This window comes from Euprymna scolopes, chromosome 39 (genome assembly GCF_053919585.1).
Source record: "Euprymna scolopes isolate OS-2025 chromosome 39, ASM5391958v1, whole genome shotgun sequence".
NCBI classification, from domain to species: domain Eukaryota; kingdom Metazoa; phylum Mollusca; class Cephalopoda; order Sepiida; family Sepiolidae; genus Euprymna; species Euprymna scolopes.
Genome location: NC_136520.1, coordinates 75,785,101 through 75,800,100, shown reverse-complemented (window position 1 = coordinate 75,800,100; position 15,000 = coordinate 75,785,101).

Sequence of the window (15,000 nt, the reverse complement as noted above, 5' to 3'; positions counted from 1 at the left end):
GCCTTTGTCAAGAGATTCACTAATCCTATGAGATGTTTCCTGTTAACGTTAAGCCAAGGAGCTTGAACGAAGTGCTCTCAGGTAAAGTATCTCCAGCCATAGCTATTGGTGGTTGGTAAGGTTTCCTGTAATTATTAAAGGAAACGAGTTTTGTCTTGGCAGCGTTGAACGTTACCATCCATTTTTGACCACATTTCACTACAGACTGAAAGTCTTCCTCTAGGGTTTCGGCCATGACCTTAGATATGTGCTCATTAGTTTTCCCCACGTGCCTGCTATAGTGCATGGCGTCGTCGGCAAATATACCCATCTCAGAGACAATTTTATCAGATAAGTCATTTATGAATATCAGAAATAACAAAGGTCCAAGAATCGATCCCTGAGGCACACCTGCATTTATATCAAATTTTTTGGGTGTACGCCCATCGAGAGCAACCTGGATTCTTCTCTCATTTCAGAAGGATCTAATTAAGTTAAGCATCCGTCCAGTAATACCCTAGGATTTTATATTATTTTATATATTTATTTTATTATATTATTTATTTTATATATTTATTTTCTTTTATTGTATATATATATATATATATATATATATATATATATATATAAAAGTGACAGAATCATGTATTTTATCGCTACTATCATATAAAAAGAACTTTGTCCGTGTGTGTTTATCTGTGTGTGTTAATCTGTGTGTGTTCGTTTCATATAGACTCCGTGACGGCTGGACCGATTTTTTATGAAATTTCCACAACTGTACTTTATGTATCTGACAGTGTTCTTTGATAGGTTTTGTATCAGAATATCTAGGTTAGTATCGATAATCGATTTAACAAAGTTAACACCTTATACAACCTAATATTTGAGAAGTGATGCTTGAGTTTTTCATTTTTAACTTTGATTCATAATAAATCAAAATAATTTTATAAAATCAGCAGTATATTCTCTACAGTGCAATGTAGACTACAATGTATTGTGGACTAAGTCACTGTGGGGAGTCATGCGAAGCTTCCTCCCAGTGCACCACGATGGGTCCAAAAGTAGACCAGGCAATCAATCGATTTGGTTAAAACATAGGCGATTTCTCCGATTTCGATAACAATAAAAATATGGGAGTGTGAAACATTCGATGATCATCATTGAATCCCGAGCAACGTCTAGTCTCCCTGCTGGTACTTTATAGATAGAAACTGTGACAGGTATATATATGTTATTATACTTGACGTGAGTTTTTCTTATCCGAAATACGTGTTGGAATTTCATCCTATTTTCTGAGTTAGTCGTCTCTATTATTATATAAAAGTAATTTCGTTTTATCCGTGTGAGAGAAATAGAGATAGAGTTCTCTATCGACTCAGAAACGGCTCCGCCATGTTTAAAAAACATTATCACATTGATACTTGATGTATCTGGGAGTGATCTTACGTAGGTTTTGAATAGGAATGCGTCTTATAAGTATCGAAACTCGAAAAAATCTGATTAAAGAAGAAAGTTCGATTTTGACCAAAGTTTTGACAATCTCAGATCCTATGACAAACTCTGGAGCCAACAGGCCTGACAACCTGGACATCTGCGTCAGCTTGCAGCTGCGTATTTCCCCATCAGTACAGAAAACTTCTTGCACAAGGTTGAGGCTCCCTCCAAAAAGTTCTTACTCATGGTACCACAATAAAACTGACCCAAATGAGATAAATCAATAAATACTAATAAATATTGAGAAAGTAATATTGTGCTACATAGTTCAATACAAATAATAAAATCACATTGTAAGAGAACATCATTAATTTACTCCTTCAGCCTAGGACCTCATGGCAGACAATGTTCTTTTTTGCCCTGTTTCTTTTGAATGTTCCCATTTTTACATTCCGTTAACTTTTTTTCTTTGGTAAAGAACTGCTGCACGTCGAAGATACTACAAGTTCTTCCTCACGACATTACAACAATGATCATATGTTTTTATGATAATGATATTCGCAAACGAGGCTATGTCAAAGAAGTCACTTTCACATTCTGGTCCAGGGTTGGCAGAGTGGTCTTTTTAAAGCAATATTTGGCAAGTATGGTCGTTTTGGGAGTAGTTCGAAACTCGAGTTTTTTAGACTTTTTCAAAACGTAACGAAAGGACGAACTAAGAAAGGAACAAACAAAGTATAACAGAATCTAATTCATATAAGTAGGCCTATGACAACAGCATATTCTTTTCCTTGTTTTGATTCTCAGGTATATAACCATTGTGTGTGCATTGGAATTCTTAATCCGGCAGGGAGATGTGATGCGTTTAGTGTGTTAGGTATAAGTTAGTGTTAAGTTTATGCTTGCATGCCTTCTCGTATCCAGCTAACACCGCTAGCTAACCTCTTTGTGAAAAGGGAGCAGCTATGCATAAGTCTTCCCTGCCAGTACATAGACTCTCCATCATCAAGACTCCTGGAGTGCTTTCACATTGGCCAAACATGGTAACTGGGTACATTTAAATACCTAAGGTATAAGTTAGTGTTAAGTTCATGCTTGCATGTCTTCTCGCATCCAGTTAACACCGCTCGCTAATCTTGTGGTGAAAAGGGAGCAGCTATGCATAAGTCTTCCCTGCCAGTACATAGACTCTTCATCATCAAGAGTCCTACAGTGCCTCCACGTTGGCTACACGCCTTGCGGCCCCAGATTAAAGTTGTAAGAGATCTCGGAGTAGTAGGGGGCCTCAGAGGTAGTGCATTATGGCCCACCGATGTGTGGGCATGCCCTGGCACACAACCAACCCCTACCCTACTGTCTTATGGGTACCCTTAGTTGGGCGAAGACTAGGGGAGACAACCCCAAAATCAAACACCACTGCCTTGTGGGTCTTATCACAGCAAAAGGCTAAGAGATAGGAACTCTGACTTTAAATCCTACTGCTGCCTTGCATTTTTTCTTAAAAGGCTATGGAACCTCATCCAGAAAGAAAAGGCATAGTAGCGGACAGGATAGGACAACTGTTTAGTTTATTGAGATTACTTTCAGCCAGAAGCTGCGGCCTCCTCTGTTGCCAGTCGTCGCGGGTTCGCTCCACTGCACATGAGCATTGGAGGTTCAGAGGGCGTCTATCTGATGCACAACAGATACTGCACCTAAACTGCGCAAGCAAGTTTGGAGCCAAGATGGAAAGTCCTGTTGTGATGGAGTGAGACTACACCAACACCGAGGGATAAAGCACTGAGGCCCCAACTAGTCATCGTCAAGACTGACGAACTTCATGATGATGATTATAATGATAATGACGATGATGATGATGATGATGATGATGATGATGATGATGATGATGATGATGATATATCCATTGATATCTTATATGGTTTATGTAGAGTGCTGTGATCCTCAGTTGATTAATTGTGTCTAACTGTGCCGGATATATACTAGAGAGTCAAAACAACGAAAAGAATATGCTGTTGGCATAGCCCTAGTTATTAGACATAGTTTTCTGTTGATGTTTTAATCTGTTGTTATTGATAAAAAAAAATTACACAACGGATTTTATTTTGATCAATGCTTTGTAAGGATAAGAGTTTTCTTGTTTGAACATTAATACATTCGAGTTGATGAAGATTTTAGTTCTATTTCTCTCTTATTTCCTTTCCTATTCCTGACAAATATTTTAAAGCAGAATTTGCAAATATCATCTTGTTTTAAAAGCATTCCTGACCATAGTCTTTTGTTTTTACAGACCAAATCCAAAAGAATTCACGTTTCGATTCCATTCTTTTAGCTAATTCGTCTAGCACACACACACACACACACACACACACACACACACACACACACACACACACATATATATATGATTCCAGCAGAGTACTCTATTATAAGGAAAAGATGCTGAAAATATGAGCGCATTATTTATATTTTTTTCTATATACAGAAAGTTTATGTGAGATAGGTAATCGGTACCGTCGGTTTCAAACTTGGTAATAGTATCGACTAAAGAGAGCTTGGTATGGGGATCCTGAACCGGTCCCCTATTATTAGGTTTGAAACCGACGGTCCGATGACTTATCTTACATAAATTTTCTGTTCAGAACCAATATATATATATATATATATATATATATATATATATATATAAACAAATGATTAATAAAACATGTTTAAAAAAATCTTGAAAAAGAGTTAAAAACATATTTAATTTTAAAAAGGAAGCACAAGATAAGTGGATAGTCCTTAATCCGCGGAGTTTCGAAGAAATACTCTCCTTCTCATCAGAGGGCAGGAATTAGCAAAATGCGGGATCGGATTTTGCATGTAAAAGTATTTAATAAAACCACAAGTAAGTCACAGATCTTACTTGGTTAAAAAAAAGGGTGAGGTAAGGGGAATGGGAGGTAAAAGGAAAAATGATAAAAAGATTTCACATGAATGGATAGTCCGGTGAAGGGTAAAAAATCCAAGGATGGTAAAATCCAAACACGGTCGAATTAAAAACTTCAAATCCAACAGGTAAGTTCCAAAGGAATCGCGTAACTGGAAGATGGTCCAAAATGATCCAAAAGGCAGAATTCCTTGAGAAAAATCACAAATGGAATGAGTTCAAAATCATTAAAAGAAAAGTTCAAATGTGCACAGAAAAAGCACTGGAGAGTATTTAAAACACGTCTGACAAGGCCGGAAGAATCAAGTAAATTCAAGTATATATATATATATATATATATATATATATATATATATATATATATATATATATATATATATATATATATATATATAATTCAAGTATATATATATATATATAGAGAGAGAGAGAGAAAGAGAGAGACAAACAGACAGACAGACAGACAGGGATACATAAACAGATCGATAAATCTATGTACATAGGTCTGCATGCGTGTGTATGCGTTTGTATGTATAAAAGAAACTAACGGAACCTGTGGAAATTCCACAGTGGACTCTTTTATATTTAATATATTGATGTTGACATTATGTGGATGTTCAGCGTAAATGCAGACGCCCTGGTATTATTCTAGCTCTTTTGTTAAGACAGCAAATATATTAATCTAAGCAAGCAGGGACGCCCGGCGTAGCCTGGTTGTAAAATACGTTTAAATATTATATTTTAATTTATGCCGATTTCGTATGTATTATTATAGAGTCAATTTCTATTGATCCTTACATATTATAAAGTTGTGATTTACAAAATAAAATATATGTATATGTATATGCATCCATATTACTTGGGTACATCATACATAATCGAAACTGAAACCAAAACTTTTTTTTGGTAAAATTATTTATTACAAAAATAAATAGATGACTTGAGTGCCATCAGCTATAATTGAAACCGAAACCAAAACATCTGAAGAATTTTGGGTAAAATTATTCATTAAAAAAAATTTACTTAAGTGCTATCAGGTATAATTGAAACCGAAACCAAAACTTATAGAGAATTCTTGGTAAAATTATTTGTAAAAAAATAGATGATTTGAGCGCCATCAGTTATAATCGAAACTGAAACGAAACTGATGAGGAATTTTTGGTAAAATTATTTATTACAAAAGAATGGAAGGTCATAACAATTAAACGACAGACGCCCAGAAGAAAAAAGATGTAAGCGTGACGCACAAAATAACACACATGTTATCATATTAATAGATAAAATGTAGAAATGCGATGGACAGACTCAAACTGAAGCACTTAAGATAGAATGAGCTATGCAGGTTACTTTATTGGTTAAATACATGCGTATGTATAGTTCTAATTAAATAACTACTTCATTTACTCACATAAATTTAATATACGAAAGTATAGATTTATGCGTAAACTTTAAGTATTTACTTCAAAAGTGCTCAATACGTAGGTAGAGCTAACAACTAGGAAGCATTTTATAAATTACTAACTATATATATATATACATATATATATATATATATATATATATATATATATATATGATTGTGTTTTATGCTTGTGCAATCATCAGAATAGGTATGTATGTGTGTGTAAACAAATAGAGGTTAAGTATTTCGGACGATGTCAAAACATCGTTAATTCACTACTCGCACAGCAGCTGTCGATTAGTTAGAAGCCTTGACTGGCTTACGGGCAGTCGGGTTTCGATCGTGGCTTGAGGTAGTGGCCTGTCTAGCCGCACTGATGAGCTGTGAAACAGTGTTATATATAGGTTTCATTATTATTATTATTATTATTATTATTATTATAATTATTATTATGATTATTCTTGTTGTTGTTCGTTGTTGTTATTGCTCGTTGTTATTGTTATTCGTTGTTATGATTTCGTTGTTAGGAAGTCTTATTAAAAGTGAGTCTTAGAGAGTCTTATTAAGAGAGATGTTGCGTTCTGTGTTCGTGTTATGAAGAGATTCATATATATAAAATGTTCATACTTAGAAGTGTTATAGAAGCTCTTAGAGTGAGGAGACAGTGTTGAGACAGTCTCGGTGTTCACATTGTAGATATGAGATGTAGAGACATTGTGTATGTGAAGACATTTTAAAACACAGGATATATAAGACATATAATGACAATTTCACTTTACCTTTTGGTAGAATTACAACACAAAGACGACGTTTATAAAAACACATGATGATACGTTTATTTCTTCTTCGACCGGTCGTGGTTTTCTTAGTCAGGAATTCAAAGTTTTACATTCTATGTTTCAAAGGTGACCGTCTCGCTTCCAGACGTTCAACTCCCATCTCCCGACTCCAGACTGTCGTCTGTCGTCCTCAGACTCTCTCTGATTCTCCCTGCTTAACTCTAAAGTTTCTAACTATATCGAGAACTTCCCATTTTCCATGACGTCATACACATGTTAAAACATGTGTCTTCTTTCACGTCTTCTGGAAATGCGTATCCAAAACTTTTTCCTTTGTTTACAAAAGGAATTTTAACCTATATTTCCAGTAACCTATATTTCCAATATTTTAAAAACATGTTTATCAAATTATCTCATAGTTGCATTCCTCATTCAATTTCATAACAGAATTGACAAATGCACATTCCTTTTTCTTAAAACTATTTTATCTCTAAGCTAAACAATGGTTTGTTTTTACATTCCATTTTCTAATTCTCTCTTGTAATCTATTTTTAAACCTAAATTACGAGGTTCGAATTTCGTCTATTCTATTTTATTTTTACATTTAACTAAATCTCTTTTTTTATACTTACATGAAAAGGGGACAGCCCTTATCAAGTTAACAACAGTACTGCATGTTGATGACTATATATATATTTATGTGCGTGTGTGTATGCATACATATAATATTTTACATGTAATATGTTCTTACTTGTATCAACTCGTCAGGTGGCATGTCTGTGGTGCTATATTTCGGGTGTCTTCCCTTCGGTAGGCCTGTGTTCGGCATTCAACCATAGATTCTTTTGTAGAACGAGATTTATCGCACAAATTGGAAATTAATTTATTTGTTTCAGATATGTAACTAGTATAATCGGGCGTGTGTTGGCACTGAATAATCTTTATATATTTTTTATTAATATTTCATAATTATTATTTATCATTGTATTATAACTAATCGTTATTTCTTTATTATATTCAATATTTTAGGATTGTTGCAGTTCTGTAATGTTTATTTATGTTAATCATATACGAAAATATGTACACGCACTTGTTTTTTCTTTATTATTATTTATTTTTATTGCTTTTCATGTTCATTTTATATTTATTCATCTATTTATTTTATTGCATGTTATTAATGTTCATTCATTTAAAAAAAAAAACGATAAATATTATTTAGTGTCAACACACGCCCAATAATACTAGTTACATAGCTGCAATAAATAAATTTCGAACTTCTGCAGAATAGTTGAACAGAATGACCCATCATGCACGTTTTTATGTCGAACACACGCCTGACGAAGGAAGAAATCCCGAAATATAGAATCATGGATAAACTACCTGATCACCTGACACAAATAAGAACATATTACCGGTAAAATATTATGTAATTATAAATATTCCTATTTTTTCCGTGTATTGATATTCAAATTGAAATTATTTTCCTAATTATTTAAAAAGAAAATACAACTTTCTTATATATGGGTCCTGGAATTGCATTCATCTGCAAAAGATCTACCTAATTTACATATTAAAAAAATTAATTTTAATTAATTCCCTATTAGTTTTTTTCGGTTTTCTTATGGGATGATCATCTTTAGTAAACTATTACATATAATTATATTCATGCAGATATTCTACATCATTTATACTTGTGTAATATTTGCGTAAAAAGCTTATAGTACGGACAAACTTCTTTTTATATTTATGTATGCGTATATATTTGTATTTTTAAGAAAATTCTCTATCAAACTCCTCTGTCAGTTTTTGGTACACCGACACGAAACTTAATATATATAGTATTGGAATGCATGCGAAACTTTATATATATAGTATTGGAATGCATGCGAAACTTTATATTTGGGTTTTAGCCCGGGAAAATCAATGAAAAAACGTGAAAATAAAAATATGCAATTTGGCAGGTAATGGATTAACGACGGCATTACGAATATGTATGCGTAACGTAATAGCTATTGATTCATGATTTAATTATTAGCCTTCGCGCAAACATGTCTTCATAGCTCAGTCATAAACATCAACGGAAAAATACATCGTAAGCTAAGCGTTTTGGTTTCGATTCTCGGTGGTGGCGAGTCATTAAAAAAAATGTTTTTTAATCATTATTATATATTGGGTCCCATATAATTATTATCTATAATAATTCGTATCCCTGTTTGTTTGTATGTTTTTTTCCTTTGTTTCTTCACAATTTGATTGATATATAAAAAACGTTTCTTGGTTTAATCTTTCATTTATTTCTATATATAGTATGATTCTTACAAAATATACAATTAAGGGATCATTTCATTTGCATATTGCATTAAAAAATCGATTTTACTAAATAGCGGTTTCTTAGTTAATGTCTTTAGCGAGAGAAAGGTTTTAAGTTATTTAATAAACTTTAAACAGAAATTATATTGATAATATATTATACTAGCAGAAGTACCCGTCGTTGACTGGGTTCGAAAAGAGCCTACAGAAAATGAACTGTGATTGATGAAAGTATGATAGGTTATGAAAAGGAGGAGGTTGTAAAGAGATAGGTTTTGATACTCAAAAATTTTACCCTAAGCAAAATATGATGAAAGTAAAGATAATTTTCGCGAAAATATATTTTTTATATCAACTTTGTTTCCATTCGTAGCTAAGAGTGACCAACAAAATGATGTTTCCTTACAAAGAGAAAATGTTATATATATAATAATATAAATATGCAAGAAATAAATGTTACCATAGTCAATAAAAGTTACTTTTATGGTAGAAAAGTTCATTCTTTTGTATTTTTAAGCAGTTTGTAAAAAAGAATTTTTTTTAATTCACGAACCGGTTTAAAAAAAAATCAAAATGGCAGCGACTTTGAAATGGAGAGCCATGTTTTCAATTTGAAGGAGAGGCATCTGAGCATTCTGGGTTAACAATTTAAGAGAGTTCCGTCAACGTAAAGAATATTTATAAACATATTTTAATGTTTTCCGTTATTTTGTGCTTGAGGAATATTCGATTATGGCATGTGTAGTTTATATAAAAATTAATTTAAGTAGTTATCACCTCAAATTTCGTTTTAATTTCGGTTCGCTGAAATATTAGAAACATAAAATGTAAAAAAATTTAATTTTATTGTCTTTGGAATTAATTTTTGGTAGATCTTAATTTTTCTTAGGGGTTAAACGACGCTGGGTCACGTCCTAAAAATTATTACAGAATCTTTAACTGCTTCGAATTCAAACTTAAGCACATACTTTTAAAAACAAAAAGTCTCCCCGCTCACAAAACGCAAATCGACCCCCCTCAAAAAAGGCAAGTCGAGAATTTCCTTTATTTACACAAAAACAGTGAAGAAGTGCCCTTACAAAAAATTAAAAAACGCACGCGTTAATGTTTATAAACGTTATTCTTAGGATCACAAAGCAGTTCCCAAATCACCTTTTTCTCTTTATTCATGTTTTAGGTTCGAACCTGTTTATTTGGCTAATTTTTTTTTTTTTTTTTTTTTTTTGCGATCGCAGGGGCATTTGCTGCTATTTTTTAAAAACAAAAGTTATATTTATTTTTAATTACTTATTTTTTAGGAGGGCGGAGTTTTCTTTCCAGTGGTCAATAATAATTTCTTCTCTTTGTATCCCTTCTGCCGAAATATCTGATGGAGAGGGTATCAGGTGCTTCTCCTTTTTATGGGCGATTACATTTACATGTTTTTCCCCGTTCTTTTTTTTTTTTTGAAATTGTTGTGGGGGTATCCACGTTGCCCATGATGAAAATGATCAGTATAGCAGGTGTGTTCCAAACGGAACTTCATGTCAACCCAGGCAACGCCAGGTATACATGCAAGTATAATAAAAAATACGAAATCTGCATTAATAAAAAATATCATATTTAAGCGTATTTTACGACCGGGCAATGCCTGCTAGCATATATATATATATATGTATACATATATATATATATATGTATATATATATATATTTTGTGTACAGAAAGTTGTTAGTTGAGACAGACCATTGGTACCGTCGGTTTCAAGCCCGATAATATGGCCCGTTTAAGGTATCCTTATCAAGCTCTCTTCAGCCAATATTCGACGAATATTGGCTGAAGAGAGCTTGATAAGGATACCTTAAACGGGTCTTACTATCGGGCTTGAAACCGACGGTACCAATGATCTGTCTCAACTAACAACTTTCTGTACACAAAATATAAGTACGCTCTTAAAATTTGGATTTTCCTTTTAATTGAGCACTCTGCTGGAATTCTTTTTCCAAAAAAAAACTAATCATAATTATATATATATATATGTGTGTGTGTGTGTGTGTGTGTGTGTGTGTGTGTGTGTGTGTGTGTGCGTGTGTGCGTATGTGTATCATGCGAGTAAAAGGGAGAGATAAAATAAACTTTTTATATTCATGCTTCCACCAAAGGAAACGAGTTTTGTCGTCCATAATACAGTTGTCGGCCTTTGTCATAATCGCATTGTATTGTTAGAAGCCATCATTAAAATTTTCCTCCTGAGTTCCCACTATTTTTATCGATGACGATAGGCCCGTAAGTGCTACACTAATGAGGCCACAGTATTAATTGACGCCATTGACAATCTGAAGATATCGAATGGTTGGCGGGAATGTTACGCGAATAGGAAAATCGACGATAACCGAAGATGTCTATCAGAATGAGATAGTATTGCTCTGTATATAATGTGTTGCTCTGTATGTAATGTGTTGCTCCGTATATAATGTGTTGCTCCGTATATGATGTGTTGCTCCGTATATGATGTGTTGCTAAGAAGATGACTTAATAGAATAACAAAGACGAAAAATGAAGATAAACTCAGTTTTCTCTTTCTTTTTATATCCCAGAACTTTTATTTTATTTCTTTCCGTTATCTTATTTTTCTTGGGGAGGCTCCATGTTTTGACAAGCTTCTGAGTTTGACCTTTATTCCTGATCTGAAATACAACACATACATCCAATCTGTTGCCAATGTCGCTAGAAAAATGGTGGGATCATTCTACTGCTCCAGTAGATATCTCACTGCTGATGCAAATCTCTACCTATATAAAAGCCAGGTACGTCTAAGGATGGAGGACTGTATCCACATTTGGCCAGGAGCTGCTAGAAATACCTTATTCTGCAAAACACTGACAACGGGAACAATACTAAATTTCCTACATTAACTGTTTGCTTGGTTCGGTGTAGTAGACTGCCTCGTAAGCGACGGTGGAACTCAGTTCACGTCTGCAGAGTTCAAAAGTTTTTCGACACGTTCCAAATTAAACACATCACCATTTCCCAATGTCACCAAAGATCGAATGGGTAAGCGGAGCGTTTTCTGAACACTCTCAAAAGAGCACTGCAGAAGGCTTAAGGTATTCCAACAGATGAACCCCTCCACGTGTATAGGATTACAATATCTAAACGTATATAGAATTACACCTTATACTAACACCCCAATAGCAGCCTCACCGGCGGAAACGATGTTTGCACCGAGGATGATATCCGTTTTTTAACAAAAACAGTCAAGACCACAAGTGATTATTTGCGCACCCAGTCAACGTTTTATGCCAAGAAAGTTTTTTTCTTGCTAAAATTACAAAAATAACACTTTATTCTAGGATATGGTTACAATCAGTAAGAGTCGGTGATATGGTATATATCGTGCAAGAAACGAAACATACTCATAAACGTCAACAAAACCAATTAAGATGTCGCTGAGATGACACCACCACCAATTAACATGGACAGAAAGGAATTATATGGGGAGCTTAGTTATGAACAGGTGCATAGATCAATAAATATACAGACAGATGGATAGATAAATAGATAGATAGATAGATAGATAGATAGGTAAACGGACAGGTATAGGTAGATAAGTAGATAGATATATAGATTGATAAAAAGATAGATAGGTAGATACATAGAAAGACAGACAGGTATAGACAGATTAATAGATAGATATATAGATTAATAGATAGACATATATAGGTAGATATATAGATAGACCAAAAGTTATAGATAATGTAGATAGATAAATAGATTGATAGAGAGTCAGATAGCTAGAAAGCTAGCTCTACCTAGATAGATAGATATTATTTTAGTTTTTAATCAGGTTGCATGTAAGGAGCTACTATTTGAGACACGTTTATGAAATATGAACGAGATGTTCGTTTACAGTACATTAAAACTTCTGCATATCAGTACAGTTAGGGAAACAGAAACAAGGAGGAAATTCCAAAGTCTAGCAACCCGGAGGAAGAAACAATTAGGCTTTTTGGCATCTATGGTCCTCTGCAGTAAACGATGTAATTTTTCTGCTTGATCATTAATCAAATGTTATATACATAAACATATATATATATATATATATATATATATATATATATATATATATATATATATATAACATTTGATTAATTCAATTGAAAATAGTTTTTTGTTTAACCATATATTATTATATACATTCATTTTAGTTTAACCATATATTATTATATATATTCATTTTAGTTTAACCATATATAATTATATATGATCATTTTAGTTTAACCATATATTATTATATATGCTCATTTTTGTTTAACCATATATTATTATATATAAACATTTTTGTTTAACCATATATTATTATATATAATCATTTTGTTTAACCATATATTATTATATATAATCAGCTTAGTTTAACCATATATTATTATATATAATCATTTTTGTTAAATCATATATTATTATATATAATCATTTTTGTTTAACCATATATTATTATATATAATCATTTTTGTTTAACCATATATTATTATATATAATAATTTTTGTTTAACCATATATTATTATATATAATCATTTTAGTTTAACCATATATTATTATATATAATCATTTTTGTTTTACAATATATTATTATATATAATCATTTTTGTTTAACCATATATTATTATATATAATCATTTTAGTTTAACCATATATTATTATATATAATCATTTTAGTTTAACCATATATTATTATATATAATCATTTAGTTTAACCATATATTATTATATATAATCATTTTAGTTTAACCATATATTATTATATATATTCATTTTAGTTTAACCATATATTATTATATATATTCATTTTAGTTAAACCATATATAATTAAATATAATCATTTTAGTTTAACCATATATTTATATATATATTCATTTTAGTTTAACCATATATCTATCTATCTATCTATATCTATATATCTATAAAAACAGAGATGTGTGTGCCACAGACGATTTCTGATTGGTTAATCCAATAATCACATCTCCTAAAAAACTATGGTTCGTAGGCTCTTAACTTTACCATAAAATATTATGGCTTTATTTATTGTCCATTTTTTCCTAACTTGCGATTTACAAATTACAAAAATACGAAACTTACAATCTAACAATCGAACCTCCGACATCACGGCCCCCATTATGAAACTAAACTAAAAAAAAAAAAAAATGCGCGTTCACTCGTGGTCTTTTCATTTCGGGTTTGGGTACGTGTGCAGTTTTCCATTGACATTAAAAATGGAAATATTTTTAAAAAATATATTGTACGTACTCCTCATGGGATAAAGTATTCCTACAGAAAAAAATCACGTAATTTCATCAAGTAGTTATTTTTTTATAGCGAAAAAAGAAAAAAAATCAACGCTACAAGCGAGTAATTATTAATTCAGCCATCTTGATTTTTAACCAAACAGAAAATTCAAGTAGGGGGATTTCCCTTTTTTTTTTTGATAGCGAGGCCAAATTTCGCGAATTTAGCCTTTTTTTTTAAAGCAGTTTGGCCTTCAAAATTTCTGTTTGGCCTTTTTCTTCACCGATGAAATAAAAAAAGCAAATAAAAACAACGCAATAAAACTTTTAAAAATACGGCACACTTTTGTTGTTCTTGTTTGTTTGTTTTTTTTTGTTAATTTCCTTATCTTTTTATTTTTTCCAGATAATACTATTAAATGGACACTATTATGCAAAATTAGCCCCCCCCCCCCCAAAAAAAAAATGCACAAAAATTCGAGATTTAAGGTTTTGACGAGATAATTTAGCGAATTGTCCGGACTATTGCGAGATAACCATCCATTAGTTTTTCCTGAAATTTTGCCACAAATTGTATTTCAATACATAGATGTGCATAGTAACAACATTTTTTGCCGAAAATTCCCGTTGCGTCCCCAGATTTCATCGGTGAAGAAAAAGGCCAAACAGAAATTTTGAAGGCCAAACTGCTTTAAAAAAAGGCCAAATTCGCGAAATTTGGCCTCGCTATAAAAAAAAGGGAAATCCCCCTACTTGAACTTTCTGTTTGGTTAAGAATCAAGATGGCTGAATTAATAATTACTCGCTTATAAGACTATCAATACACACAAAAAATATAGATTTATTTTTGGGTAAAGTTCCCCCCGGGTTTTCCTTTCACTTGAGTAAATGATGGTCTTTTGTTA